Here is a 16,576-nt window from a genome sequence, read left to right as displayed (position 1 = left end):
ACCGACATTCACAATATGCATATAAGAATATCCCCATCATTCCGGGATCCTCCTTCGGACATGATATAAATTTCGAAGTACTAAAGCATCCGGTACTATGGATGGGGCTTGTTGGGCCCGATAGATCTATCTTTAGAGTTCGCGTCAATTAGGGTGTCTGTTCCCTAATTCTTAGATTACCAGACTTAATAAAAAGGGGCATATTCGATTTCGATCATTCAACCATATAATGTCATTTTAATTACTTGTGTCTATTTTGTAAAACAGTTATAAAAGTTGTGCATGTATTCTCAGTCCCAAAAATATATATTGCGAAAGCATTTAAAAAGGGATTAATGAAACTCACCATACTGTATTTTGTAGTAAAAATACATATAACATCATTGAACAAGTGTAAAGTTTGGCCTCGGATTCACGAACCTAAATTATTTGTATATAAATATGTATTTGTCAATATTTGTCTAATACATTAAGTTAAGTCATAGTGTACCACAATCCTAATGCTCGAGTCTAATATGCAAAGGTCAACAAAAATTAGTTTTACTTAAAATGATTTCAAGATTCAAAAATGATTATTATATAATTTAAATATCGTCGTTTTATATTTTTTAAAAGATTTAATAGAGTAAATAATATAATTCATTTATTAATAAATACAATTTTATATTAAAGTATACTTTTATACATCTTAAGTAATAAAATTTATAAAGTTCATTTAATATCATAAAAATATTGTGATAGATTCTATTGAGGAAATTGTATAATTTGTATTACATTTTTATTTGGTAAAATAGCATTGATAATAATAATAAGTAAAAGTCGTATTATTTTGTAATAATAATTATTATTATTTTATTAATAACAATCAATATTTATATTTACTACAAATGATATTATGGTAAAATGATAATTCTAATTATGATCCTGAATATACTAATAACTATTTTATGTGATAATAATAATAATACTAAATATAAAGATAATAATAATAATTATTAGTGATAATACCTTTTATTTATAAAAATAATAATAACAATAATAATAACAATAATAATAATAATAATAATTAAATAAAATTTAGAACGACGATAATGACGACGATAATAATAATCATTTTTACACAATTTCAAATGGCTATAACTTCTAATCCGTTCATCGGAACGATTCGACATCTAAAGGAAAAGTTCTTAATTTTTCGCTAGCTTTCCAACGACACGCATATCTTATATCTTATCTCATCCCTAGTATAACAACCTTTAAGATTCAACATAACCTATCTAGGGGCAATATCAATTATACAAGCATGCATAATTTTATTTTCTCGAGCACTAGTCAGGGATACACTATTGATAAATAAAAGTTAAGTTATGAGTGCTCACGTATCAATATTGAGGTTCAATATTGTAGGAAAGGTACGTAGACGCAACGGAGATGATAAACACTAGATTTGACCCATGAGCATAACCCCCGAACATTACCCATCACCTCCATAGCCATAACCCATAATTTCCCTAGCCCTATCCTACTCATAAAACTCATTTTGAAATGACCCGCTCATGACCTCGTCGTAATATTTTATGTATAAATAATAATATTAATCCTACTAATAATAATATTAAGTTTAATAATAATATTAATAAGATTAATAATAATAATTAATCTTAATAATAATAATAATAATATAAATAATAAAATTTATAAGAGAAGAGGGAGTAATATAATGAACGTATCTGTGTGTGTAAACTAATCAAGCTTGCAAGCTTTATACAAGTGTGGTGTTACTTCATGTGGTCGCATGACCACTTCCACCAACTGGTATCCATTTTCAAATCTTGCCGACATCTATTTTCTTTTACACATATAAGTTTATGTATATATTAATTAATATATAATATATTAAATCTTTAGAATTAATTAAATATTATATTATATTTACGCTCATGGTAAAAATATAATTTTTACAAAAATGACACGGTCGTGATCTCACGACTCATGTACCACTTTCAGTTTTTCGGGCGCACTTTCGTATGTTTAGAAAACTAGCCTTTTATGTTGCGTGACGTGTACCTTTTACAAAAATTAGACTTACATAACAATAATTTACCTTTATAAAAATATAACTTGTAAAGTTGAGCGTTGTGGTCATTTTCTTCTATAAATCAAAGTCTCGTTGTTTGTCAAAATATTTTATTTTAAATTAAACGTTTTGTGACATATACCTTTATTAATAACTAGACTTAAATTAATTAAAAACTATCCCACTTAAAGTGTAACTTTATCTTTTAAGTATTTTGATCATTTCCTTTTATAAATCCTAGTCTCATTATTTATCAAAACATATATAATAATATTAGTTTAAATCAAAACGTTTTATGAAATTCAAACCTCCACTAACTTCTGTCTAATCCTCAATAATGACACTTTGTTCTTATTCAAAGATCACTTCACCATTATTTCCGAATACCGTTAAAAGTAAGAGTTCTCTAATTCAAAGTGGACCTCATAACCGAGACTCGTAATCCTAATTCAATGTATTTGATGATTCAATCATTTGTGATTATCTTTTAATCTCGTCGACTAACTTACATCGAACAAATACGTTCATGTAAAGTATTATTCATTCAATACCTTGATAGCATTCCAAATTCATAAAATAGATCTCATATCTTATATTCATAATAACTAATCCGTTCAATGTTTCATTAATATAACTCAATTTAAAATCAGACATACGTATATGTATATATATATATATTTATTTACACATAATTGTTCGTGAATCGTTTGGCATGGTCAAAGGATATTTGATTACAGAAATATAGTTTCAAAACTTTCGAGACTCAACATTACAGATTTTGCTTATCGTGTAGGATATATATAAAGATTAAAGTTTAAATTTGATCGGAAATTTCCGGGTCATCACATTACCTACCCGTTAAAAGAAATTTCGTCCCGAAATTTGATAGAGGTCGTCATGGCTAACAGTATGAATGTTATTATGACGAATGTAAACTGATACATAGAGTTTTATCATCATTGAGTACTATAGATAACCCAATTTGATTATACGAAGAGTATAAGTGACGCTATCGCAAAAGAGTGAAAAATGAATAAATGCAGGTTTGACTTAACCGGCGGCGTATTCAAGATTGATTTCCGGAATTTAAGGAATTTAGAAGAAATCTTCATAATAAGATTTGATTCTTCGATAATTAAGGAGATTTAGATCTTCTTTGGTTGAACGCGATAATCTGCCTCGATTGTTCTGTCGGATATTTCCCTATAAATCCGCCTTCTCCATTTCCTTACGACTCACACCCTCTATTCTTTCTTCCTCAATTCATATTTTAAAACATTCGTTAATATGCTCCATCCCATCCTGATCCTTGATATCCTCTTAACGTTCATATCCGTCATTCTTCTTTTTAATCTGCCACCAGAAGAATCTATTTACTTTTACTATACTCTAGGGTTTATAGTGATTTTAGTTCTCCCGTGTCTTTACGTTGCTATATGCATCGATATATACGGTTTGTAATTTTTTTTTTTGGATTGTTGCTAGATTTTTATATCTTCCCTGATATTTCGATGTCCCTGCTTCTGTCTTCTATAATCATCATCATCCATAGTTAATGCTCTCTTCTATTTGCTGCGGTTTATACCCCACATTTCCATTTCGAAGCTTTGTCCTTTCGTTTCTTCTTCTTGCGATTAAATAGCTCTTGTAATGGTCCGGAATTCATATGTATGGATTTAAGAAGGAATATAGTAATTGTTCTAAGAAGGAAAGGGTAATGGTAAATCCAGATTTGTTAAATTACCAGAATACCCTGGAAAAGACCGAATCATCAAGAAATATTTTCTTGATATATTTAGAGATTAGATAGAATGTAAGAGTCGTGTAAATGATACATGATGACGGTATGTCCTGTGAATCATCACGTCCATTAGAAACTCAGCATGAATTACTGTAATATAATCACGTTGATCAAGTGTCATTATATTATACTAACTCATGCATCAGTTCCCAACCTTACTTCAATAACATTCATATTCTAAGCTCGAAAGTTTACAGAATATAGAAACTAACAGTTTCTATATGATGTAACACTGATATCATGAAAAGATTAATGATTTCAGATAAGAATACTTATGAAAATATCTTCAGAAATATGGAGGATATTTATAATGAAAGATACGATGATATCTTGGAATTTCTAAGATCAGAGGATGATAGAAACTATTGTCTGCAAGGGTTTAGAGTAAGGAGCAAGATATTCACTAAAGACTTTAGTAGACATTGAATCATTTGGATTCTTTGAAGTCAAACTTATTCTTTGTGATGTGTCCAAGGCTTTCTTCATAGTTTTGCATAATCTGCTTTTCAGTACTAAATATTCTATTGAATGTTTCCAATATAATAATACACAGGAATCACGAAGAGGTATATAATTTTGGACGAGAATATTTATGAAAATATCCTCAGAAATATCGAAGATATTGATGATGATATTTTGGAATTTCTAAGTTCGATGGTTGATGGAAAAAGATTTTCCGCAAGATTTTAACATGAGTACGGAGCTAGATATTCGTTGAAGGTTTCATCGGATCCAGAATTACCTGGATTCTTTGAATATATGGTATGGTCCTTGTATTTGTCCTTGGTCTTCTTCATAGATAGCTCAATCTGTTTTTCAATACCCAATTTTCTATCGAGCGTTCCCAACACTCTTTTTTTTTTTATCATCAAACTTTTGGTCTTTTAGACCATCTACCATTTTTCTGTTTCCTCTGCATTTAATGCTATGATATCTGAATCATCGGTTATTAATCCGAGGTGGTTTCAGGAAAATTGTGTTTTTAGATGATTAAACGCTGATGGTAATATGGCGGAATATGAAAGGTTACCTGGTAACAATAAAAGAGCACGCGTATAAATCAAGGTGATAATAAGGTTGTTTCGAACGAAAAGTTGAAGTTGATTTGTTGAAGCTGTGACAAAATTTGCTACCTTGAAAGAAATCACCAAGTTGTTTTGGGTAATAATAACACTAAAGGAATTAGCACAGATATGTGTTAAATGTTTACTCAGATTCTGAGTGTTTTCAGGTGCATAACTATATGTATCAATCTTTTCTTCTACAGATGAAGTGCGGTTGGTTCATCCTCTTGATTGAGGTGTTTTCAAGAATCATGAAAGGTTTGAACGCAGAATGTAGTCGTGAAGATACAAATGATGTTTAAGACGAAATCAAGTGGCAACTTGAAGAATTGTTTAGTTTCATATATTATAATCAATATTTTAATTCATTTTAATTGTCCAATGTTATTAGTCCACAGTCGATAGTCCACAGTAACAGTCCAATAATTCATATATAGTTTAATATACAATATTCGAATTAATTAATATGTGTCGTGACCCGTATACGTCTCAGACTCGATCACAACTCAAAGTATATATATTATTATAGAATCAACCTCAACCCTGTATAGAGAACTCGATCATTACTGCATATAGAGTGTCTATGGTGATTCCAAATAATATATATAGATGTGTCGATATGATATGTCAAAACTTTGTATACGTGTCCCGATATTTAAAGTGCATAAAATAAATAACAGAAATTAAATGACGATAAATAAAGTGCGTAAAGTAAATAACAGAAATTAAATGACGATAAATAAAATTGCGAGAATTAAAATTGCGATAAAATAAATTGCGATAAATAAAATGTAATATGGAATTAACAGTTAGCTAGGAACAGTTAGCTAGGATTTTGTTAGCGTGGTTTCTTAACAAAATTTCATATTGTCAATTAGTCTGTTTCTAATCAATTTTTATTGTGTCCATTATTTCTTCATTATGCCACTTGTTGGATTCTGATAGATCAAAATCCAAATATGAAATTGAATTTGAATGAAAATAGTTATTCTTTGGTGAACGGATACGTAAATCGGTGGTTGTAAATAGGATAGTAAATGATCGTTGAATCAATTCCGAAGAATGTACAGTGTAACTTATTAATGTGATATCTAAATACTCCTCGGGTATTACCTACCCGTTAAAATATTTTCACCATTAACAGTTTGTACAAAAGAATTTTTAATTACAATCTTTATGAAAACATATATACGTATATATTTTCTTCAGATGTAATCATGAATTTAATGAGTTAATGTGATATTGATCTCATTTGATTTATCATTAGAACAAGAATATGTAATTTCTAAAACATTAGAGATTACATAATCGCCATGTCGAACGAAAATAAAATATATAGAACGATACGTAGAACGATGATTATACTTGAGGTATAGAATGAGATGTCGAAGCTGGTGATGCGGATGTTGTTGTTGGTGGTACTAGTGTTGTTGGTGTTAAGGTTGGTGACGTGACTGGTGTTGGTGATACTGCTGGTGTTTGCAAACTGTGTACCGTGCTCTCTAAAGTTAACACTCGAGCTCGGAGTTCTTTAACTTCTTCTACTAACCCTGGTTGGTTATCAATGTGAGGTAGAGATTGGATATCTTTTCTAGTTCCATTAATGGTAGTCTCAAGACGAAAAATTCTGGCAAAAAGGGTATAAACGGTGTTGCGAACAGGTTCGCCAGTGAGCGGGTCGAGTACTCCAAGGTTAGGTGGTAGATTCGATTCACGATATGGAGTACCTTCTTCCCTTCTCCATAGAGTGAGTATGTCGCGAACCCACCCCCATTTTCTCTAGTAATCACGATAGTTGATTGATTGATGTGCTCCTGTAACGCTGTCTTCGGAGTCAGAGAAATTTGATCGATTCGTAGAGGCCATCTTACGCGATCTCAGGAAAGATTTTTGATATGAAGAGTTTAGTGATAGTAATTGATAGTTGGATGGTATTCTCAATGCATAATTTACATAGATATATATAGTACCAGGATCCCTTAAATTGAGGAGAAATTTACGAGAGATATCAGGCAAGGTCTACAGTAACAGATACGCCAAGATATGAATTGTCAGATACGCTAAGATATGAATTGTCAGATACGCTAAGATCTGAATTTTGTCTATACACTATTCATGCAGTCAATGCAGTAAAACGTGTCTAGACTAAGAATAATAAGTAAGTAATTTCCTAAGGATGATAAGCAGATGATTTTCGACACAAAATGATAAGCAAAACTTTGGACATGCAGACACGGTCGAAGTCCAGACTCACTAAAGCATCCTAACGACTTATCAGTTAGACACACTAATGCAGACCTGGTTCGCTACGACCACCGCTCTGATACCAACTGAAATGACCCGTCCTAAACCATCTGGACGAAGTCACCAACAACTGGTTCCATTGCGATGATCGACTCCAAATACTGTCTTTAAAATGAGCAAATGCACAGCGGAACGTTTCTTTCATACCTGAGAATAAACATGCTTTCAAGTGTCAACCAAAAGGTTGGTGAGTTCATTAGTTTAACATAAATAATCATTTCATAATTTTTAATAGACCACAAGATTTCTTATTTCCATTTCTCACAAACATACGTCCCATGCATAGAGACAAAAATATCATTCATATGGATTGAACACCTGGTAACCGACATTCACAATATGCATATAAGAATATCCCCATCATTCCGGGATCCTCCTTCGGACATGATATAAATTTCGAAGTACTAAAGCATCCGGTACTATGGATGGGGCTTGTTGGGCCCGATAGATCTATCTTTAGAGTTCGCGTCAATTAGGGTGTCTGTTCCCTAATTCTTAGATTACCAGACTTAATAAAAAGGGGCATATTCGATTTCGATCATTCAACCATATAATGTCATTTTAATTACTTGTGTCTATTTTGTAAAACAGTTATAAAAGTTGCGCATGTATTCTCAGTCCCAAAAATATATATTGCGAAAGCATTTAAAAAGGGATTAATGAAACTCACCATACTGTATTTTGTAGTAAAAATACATATAACATCATTGAACAAGTGTAAAGTTTGGCCTTGGATTCACGAACCTAAATTATTTGTATATAAATATGTATTTGTCAATATTTGTCTAATACATTAAGTTAAGTCATAGTGTACCACAATCCTAATGCTCGAGTCTAATATGCAAAGGTCAACAAAAATTCGTTTTACTTAAAATGATTTCAAGATTCAAAAATGATTATTATATAATTTAAATATCGTCGTTTTATATTTTTTAAAAGATTTAATAGAGTAAATAATATAATTCATTTATTAATAAATACAATTTTATATTAAAGTATACTTTTATACATCTTAAGTAATAAAATTTATAAAGTTCATTTAATATCATAAAAATATTGTGATAGATTCTATTGAGGAAATTGTATAATTTGTATTACATTTTTATTTGGTAAAATAGCATTGATAATAATAATAAGTAAAAGTCGTATTATTTTGTAATAATAATTATTATTATTTTATTAATAACAATCAATATTTATATTTACTACAAATGATATTATGGTAAAATGATAATTCTAATTATGATCCTGAATATACTAATAACTATTTTATGTGATAATAATAATAATACTAAATATAACGATAATAATAATAATTATTAGTGATAATACCTTTTATTTATAAAAATAATAATAACAATAATAATAATAATAATAATAATTAAATAAAATTTAGAACGACGATAATGACGACGATAATAATAATCATTTTTACACAATTTCAAATGGCTATAACTTCTAATCCGTTCATCGGAACGATTTGACATCTAAAGGAAAAGTTCTTAATTTTTCGCTAGCTTTCCAACGACATGCATATCTTATATCTTATCTCATCCCTAGTATAACAACCTTTAAGATTCAACATAACCTATCTAGGGGCAATATCAATTATACAAGCATGCATAATTTTATTTTCTCGAGCACTAGTCAGGGATACACTATTGATAAATAAAAGTTAAGTTATGAGTGCTCATGTATCAATATTGAGGTTCAATATTGTAGGAAAGGTACGTAGACGCAACGGAGATGATAAACACTAGATTTGACCCATGAGCATAACCCCCGAACATTACCCATCACCTCCATAGCCATAACCCATAATTTCCCTAGCCCTATCCTACTCATAAAACTCATTTTGAAATGACCCGCTCATGACCTCGTCGTAATATTTTATGTATACATAATAATATTAATCCTACTAATAATAATATTAAGTTTAATAATAATATTAATAAGATTAATAATAATAATTAATCTTAATAATAATAATAATATAAATAATAAAATTTATAAGAGAAGAGGGAGTAATATAATGAACGTATATGTGTGTGTAAACTAATCAAGCTTGCAAGCTTTATACAAGTGTGGTGTTACTTCATGTGGTCGCATGACCACTTCCACCAACTGGTATCCATTTTCAAATCTTGCCGACATCTATTTTCTTTTACACATATAAGTTTATGTATATATTAATTAATATATAATATATTAAATCTTTAGAATTAATTAAATATTATATTATATTTACGCTCATGGTAAAAATATAATTTTTACAAAAATGACACGGTCGTGATCTCACGACTCATGTACCACTTTCAGTTTTTCGGGCGCACTTTCGTATGTTTAGAAAACTAGCCTTTTATGTTGCGTGACGTGTACCTTTTACAAAAATTAGACTTACATAACAATAATTTACCTTTATAAAAATATAACTTGTAAAGTTGAACGTTGTGGTCATTTTCTTCTATAAATCAAAGTCTCGTTGTTTGTCAAAATATTTTATTTTAAATTAAACGTTTTGTGACATATACCTTTATTAATAACTAGACTTAAATTAATTAAAAACTATCCCACTTAAAGTGTAACTTTATCTTTTAAGTATTTTGATCATTTCCTTTTATAAATCCTAGTCTCATTATTTATCAAAACATATATAATAATATTAGTTTAAATCAAAACGTTTTATGAAATTCAAACCTCCACTAACTTCTGTCTAATCCTCAATAATGACACTTTGTTCTTATTCAAAGATCACTTCACCATTATTTCCGAATACCGTTAAAAGTAAGAGTTCTCTAATTCAAAGTGGACCTCATAACTGAGACTCGTAATCCTAATTCAATGTATTTGATGATTCAATCATTTGTTATTATCTTTTAATCTCGTCGACTAACTTACATCGAACAAATACGTTCATGTAAAGTATTATTCATTCAATACCTTGATAGCATTCCAAATTCATAAAATAGATCTCATATCTTATATTCATAATAACTAATCCGTTCAATGTTTCATTAATATAACTCAATTTAAAATCAGACATATGTATATGTATATATATATATATTTATTTACACATAATTGTTCGTGAATCGTTTAGCATGGTCAAAGGATATTTGATTACAGAAATATAGTTTCAAAACTTTCGAGACTCAACATTACAGATTTTGCTTATCGTGTCGGATATATATAAAGATTAAAGTTTAAATTTGATCGGAAATTTCCGGGTCATCACATCGACTACCTGTAAACCAAGGTTTTACTACTTTGTTAACTATTACACCAATTACCCTTGAATGTAATCCACCCATGTTTCAACAAGTCTATTAACTATTAATCCAGTTCCGTGTCCGGTAAAATGAACAATTATTGGTATTTATAGATATCCCGCCCACCGTGCCCAGTCAAGCGTATGTGGTTATATATAAATACGTCAAATTATAAGTCTATATATTAAATTAACGAGGTATCATTTAGTTAATATAAAACCCATTAATAGCCCATAGTCTAATTTTCACAAGTGTCGTTCTTTTGTCCAAACCCCAATTATGGTACAAAGCTCAATTACCCAATTTTAATATTTAACCCAACATCATGATTACTTCGGCATTAAATAAGCATAATAATAACTTAGCTACGAGACATTAATTTAAAAATAACATTAACCATAACTTACAGTGATTAAAAATAGCGTAGCGTTACACGGACAGAATTTCGACTTATACCCTTACAACATTTGCTATCATACCCTTATTATTAGAATTTAAAATTAAAATTAAAATTAAAATATAATATATATATATATATATATATATATATATATATATATATATATATATATATATATATTACGTATGAAGGAAGAAGAGAAAAAGATGGATATATGATCAACCAAAACTGCGAATTTATAGGCATGTGGGCTGTCACCTACTGCCATGCGATCGCATGGATTTTTGCCTTCCAGGCCATGCGATTGCATGACCCCATTTTCCAGCTCACAAGAGTTTGGCTCCTAGCTTGCCGACGGTGTTTATTATAATATATAATATATAAATAATTTATATAATTATTTAAATATTATATTTTATTCTTGTGCATAGTTGACTCATAATTTTTAGTCCGTTGTGTCGAGCGTTGAGAGTTGACTTTAGTCCCGGTTCTGAATTTTTGAACGTCCTTGCGTACAATTTAATATCTTGTACTTTGCGTTTTGCGTCTTGTACTTTTGTAATTTTGAGACGTTTCTCATCAATAATTTGAACCACTTTGATTGTACTTTATACTTTTGAGCTTCTTGGTCGTCTGCGTCTTCAATTCGTTGAATCTATCTTTTATCTTCACCTTTTATTATTTAAACGAATATCACTTGTTAATAGAACAGTTGCAACTAAAAGCTTGTATTTCTTGATGGATAATGCTATTAAATATATGTTCGTTTTTATCATTATCAAATATTCCCACACTTGAGCGTTACTTGTCCTCAAGCAATATAGTCTTGAAATAAAAATACTAGAATCACTTCTTTATTCTTCACACTTTGTACATCAGTGATTTCTATACGGCGGTATGAACAATGGTAGTAACGATGTGGTTTACAGTCCCACATGACTATAAAAATTTAGATCCTTAAGGAAATTGGATCTTTATGAAAACATTTGATCTTTTGAAAATACGATCTAGCTTTTACCCTAGATAAGTTTTCCAGAATAACCCTTTACCGGTGTTTTCAAATTGTTTTTGTGGGTTTGGTGGGTTTCAGAATTGAAAATTTTAGCTCAAAACTTGCGGTTTTGTGTCACCCACTTGTTAACCTTGTATTGGGAAAGCAACACATCCAGTATACTTGCTCCATATATTACCTTTCGGTAAACTACCGTGATAATGCTAAAAACGAACATATATTTCATAGCATTATTCCTCAAGAAAGACAAGCTTTTAGTTGCAATTGTTCTATTTAAAAGTGATATTCGTTTAAATAATAAAAGGTGAAGACAAAAGATAGATTCGACGAATTGAAGACGCAAACGACCAAAAAGCTCAAAAGTACAAAAGACAATCAAAGAGGTTCCAATTATTGATAAGAAACGTCTCGAAATTACAAAAGTACAAGATTCAAAACGCAAAGTACAAGATATTAAATTATACGCAAGGACGTTCGAAAATACGGAACCGGGACCAGAGTCAACTCTCAACGCTCGATGCAACGGACTAAAAATTACAAGTCAACTATGCATATGAATATAATATAATATATAATTAATTCTTAAAATTAATATTATATTATATTATATTTATAAAACGTCGGCACAAGGAAACAAGCAACATGTGAGCTCTCCCAGCTGACCATGTTATCGCATGGCCAGGAAGAAGAAAGTCCATGCGATCGCATGGCATGAAAAGTCAGGCCACATCTCCTATAAATTCGCAGTTTGGTGAACGCAAAAATATATATCCATCAATCTCTCTATCTATATACGTAATATTTATATTTATAATTTATATTTTAATTTTAATTTTAATTATAATTCTAATAATAAGGGTATGTTAGCAAATGTTGTAAGGGTGTAAGTCGAAATTCTGTCCGTGTAACGCTACGCTATTTTTAATCATTGTAAGTTATGTTCAACCTTTTTAATTTAATGTCTCGTAGCTAAGTTATTATTATGCTTATTTAATCTGAAGTAATCATGATGTTGGGCTAATTACTAAAATTGGGTAATTGGGCTTTGTACCATAATTGGGGTTTGAACAAAAGAACGACACTTGTGGAAATTAGACTATGGGCTATTAATGGGCTTTATATTTGTTTAACTAAATGATAGTTTGTTAATGTTAATATAAAGATTTACAATTGGGCGTCCCTATAAATAACCATTTACACTCGATCGAAAACGATGGGCGGGGTATTTATATGTACGAATAATCGTTCATTTAACCGGACGCGGGAATGGATTAATAACCACTAGAATAATTTAAAAAGGGGTGAAATTATGTACAAGGACACTTGGTATAATTGATAACAAAATATTAAAACCTTGGGTTACACTCAGTCGACATCCTGGTGTAATTATTAAACAAAGTATTAAAATCTAGTTACAGTTTAAGTCCCTAATTAGTTGGAATATTTAACTTCGGGTATAAGGATAATTTGACGAAGACACTTGCACTTTATATTTATGACTGATGGACTGTTATGGACAAAAACCAGACGGACATATTAAATAATCCAGGACAAAGGACAATTAACCCATGGGCATAAAACTAAAATCAACACGTCAAACATCATGGTTACGGAAGTTTAAATAAGCATAATTCTTTTATTTCATATTTAATTTCCTTTATTTTATATTTAATTGCACTTCTAATTATCGCATTTTTATTGTTATTGTATTTAATTGCACTTTTAATTATCGTACTTTTTAATTATCGCAAGTTTATTTTATCGCACTTTTATTATTCGCAATTTCATTATCGTTATTTACTTTACACTTTAAATTAAGTCTTGTATTCATTTATTATTTTACATTTGGTTTTAACTGTGACTAAAGTTTTAAAATCGACAAACCGGTCATTAAACGGTAAAAACCCCCCTTTATAATAATAATATTACTTATATATATATATATTTGTATTTTTATAAAAGTAAACTAATATAGCGTTAAGCTTTGTTTAAAGATTTTCCCTGTGGAACGAACCGGACTTACTAAAAACTACACTACTATACGATTAGGTACACTGCCTATAAGTGTTGTAGCAAGGTTTAAGTATATCCATTCTCTAAATAAATAAATATCTTGTTTAAAATTGTATCGTATTTAATAGTATTTTCTGCTAAAATATAAAGCTATTTTATATACACCTCGCATAACATCAAGTTATTTTTGGCGCTGCTGCCGGGGAACAAATCTAGCTTAAAAGCCGGAAGCGCAAAGCTATATAAAAAAAAAGATTTTTATTTTTAAGTTTACTTTTATAAAAAAAAATGCGCTTTTGTAAAAATACGTTTTAAATATTCTAAAATATAAAAAGAAAAATAAAAATATAAATATAAATATTTTTAAGAGTTTGTTAAATATTTAAGTTCTATAAAAGTTTCTTTATCTTTATTTTATAAAAATATAAGTTTTATTTAATTTATATAAATATATTATATAAATATATAAAACAGAAAAATAAAACACAAATCAGAAAAAAAACACTCGAGTCCAGTACTGTAGCAGCCCAGTAACTGGCCTGAAACCCTAGCCCATGCGATCGCATGGCTGGGTAACTTAGGACTCATGCGATCGCATGAAGCCAACTGACACGCCAGGTTTGACTCTGCAACTGCATTAATTACGGATAATTATTATTATTAATATATTTAAACCCTAATTAGGGTTATATATTTTATAATTTAATTTAGTTTTTATATTTAATTTGTATTTTTATGTTTAATTATTTATTTAAAGTTTAAAATTAATAGTTTTATTAAATAAATAATATAAAAACAATATTTTTATAAAAATTGTGCTTTTTACAACTTTTTGTATATTTTTATATTTTGTCCCTTTTCAATAGTTTTAGCGTAATATTTGTATTTTTAGCTCATATTTAGTTTTAAACTTAGTTTTTGCCATAGCTATTTTTATTTCTAGATTTTTAGGCCTTGCCGTAAAATCCCTTAAGTGCTTTTTCTTTAGACTAAGATTTAGGTACTTTAGAATTTTGCGACGCCTTTTTAAGTTTTAGTTTCTTTTTAAGTTATTGCCATTTGGGATATAGTTTTACTTGTAAGCTTTAATATTTTTAGACGCCTTTTACCTATGTATCAATTATCATTCCAATTAGTAATCTCAATTTGCGATTATAATTTTAAGTTAGTTGTGGTAATAAGGTTAGGTTAGTCAAGTGTTTTTAAGTTTTATAAGTTTCTTTTATTTTTCCGTCACCTTTTATTTTTCAACCATTTTTCTTTTTCGACCTCTTTCGACGAACTCTTTTTCTTTCTTATTTCTCGCTATTCTAGTTTTAGGACATAGATTTTTATTCTACTTCTTATCTAAATTTCTTAAAATTACGAAAATTTATTTTAAGTGGTTAAATTGATAGACATCAAAATTTTCTGGTTCGTAGTAATAGTTGGATTTGTACGTGGACCGGGTTATTGGAGCCAAACAGTCCTCAATTATATTGAGACCAAACGAATCCTGCCCCTCTGCTGCATCTTTTGCCTATTCGAAACGTGGGCAAAATCAGAAAAGTCTATTGATTGGATAACTTATTATAATTTTTCTTTCCTTTTAAAAACTAATAGGATATTCAGTGAATGCACCGAGCAAGACGTTCACCACCTTTTGTACGTTCACCACCTGTAACTAGATCAAGACATTTAGCAAATATTACTGCCGTTGATTTTTCTTTAGAATCGTCATCCAGTCGACCAAGTACTCCAGTTCAAATTTCCGATAATCCATTTTTAAACCCGACCTCACAATTGAGAATCCGGAGAATATTCAGGGACGATTCATCGATCCTGAACCACTAAATTTTCCTCCGGAACCACCAATCATTCAAACAGAGATTGTTGAGGAACGAACCATTAAATCAGAATCCTCTAGTGATTCCGATTCAACAAATTCAATTATGGAGAATCTGGAACCTTTAAGTATGGAAGACCGAATGAGAGCTAAATGCACTGGCCAAGGTCACGCAATTACTCATCCAGACATTAATGCGCCAGATTATGAAATCAAAGGACAAATTCTACACATGGTGACTAATCAATGCCAATTTAGTGGTGCGCCGAAGGAAGATCCAAATGAACATCTACGTACCTTTAATAGGATCTGCACACTATTTAAAATAAGAGAAGTTGAGGATGAACATATATATCTCATGTTATTTCCCTGGACTTTAAAGGGAGAAGCCAAAGATTGGTTGGAATCGTTACCTGAAGGGGCGATCGATACATGGGACGTTTTAGTTGAAAATTTTCTTAAATAATTTTTTCCGGCATCTAAAGCCGTAAGACTTCAAGCAGAAATTGTTACGTTTACACAGATGCCAAATGAAACTCTATATGAGGCGTGGACAAGATTTGGAAAGTTATTAAGAGGATGTCCGCAACATGGTTTAGACACCTGTCAAATAGTACAAATATTCTACCAAGGATGCGACATCACTACAAGGAAAGACATAGATATAGCAGCTGGTAGTTCTATTATGAAGAAAACCGAAACTGATGCTTACAAAATTATTGATAACACTGCTTCCCACTCACATGAGTGGCACCAAGAAAAAGATATCGTTAGATCATCTAAAGCAGCTAGAGCCGATTCTAGCCATGAC

The sequence above is a fragment of the Rutidosis leptorrhynchoides genome, chromosome 2 (assembly GCF_046630445.1).
Source record: "Rutidosis leptorrhynchoides isolate AG116_Rl617_1_P2 chromosome 2, CSIRO_AGI_Rlap_v1, whole genome shotgun sequence".
In the NCBI taxonomy this organism is placed as follows: domain Eukaryota; kingdom Viridiplantae; phylum Streptophyta; class Magnoliopsida; order Asterales; family Asteraceae; genus Rutidosis; species Rutidosis leptorrhynchoides.
The sequence above is the reverse complement of the archived record's forward strand: the minus strand, read 5'-3'. Positions refer to the sequence as shown.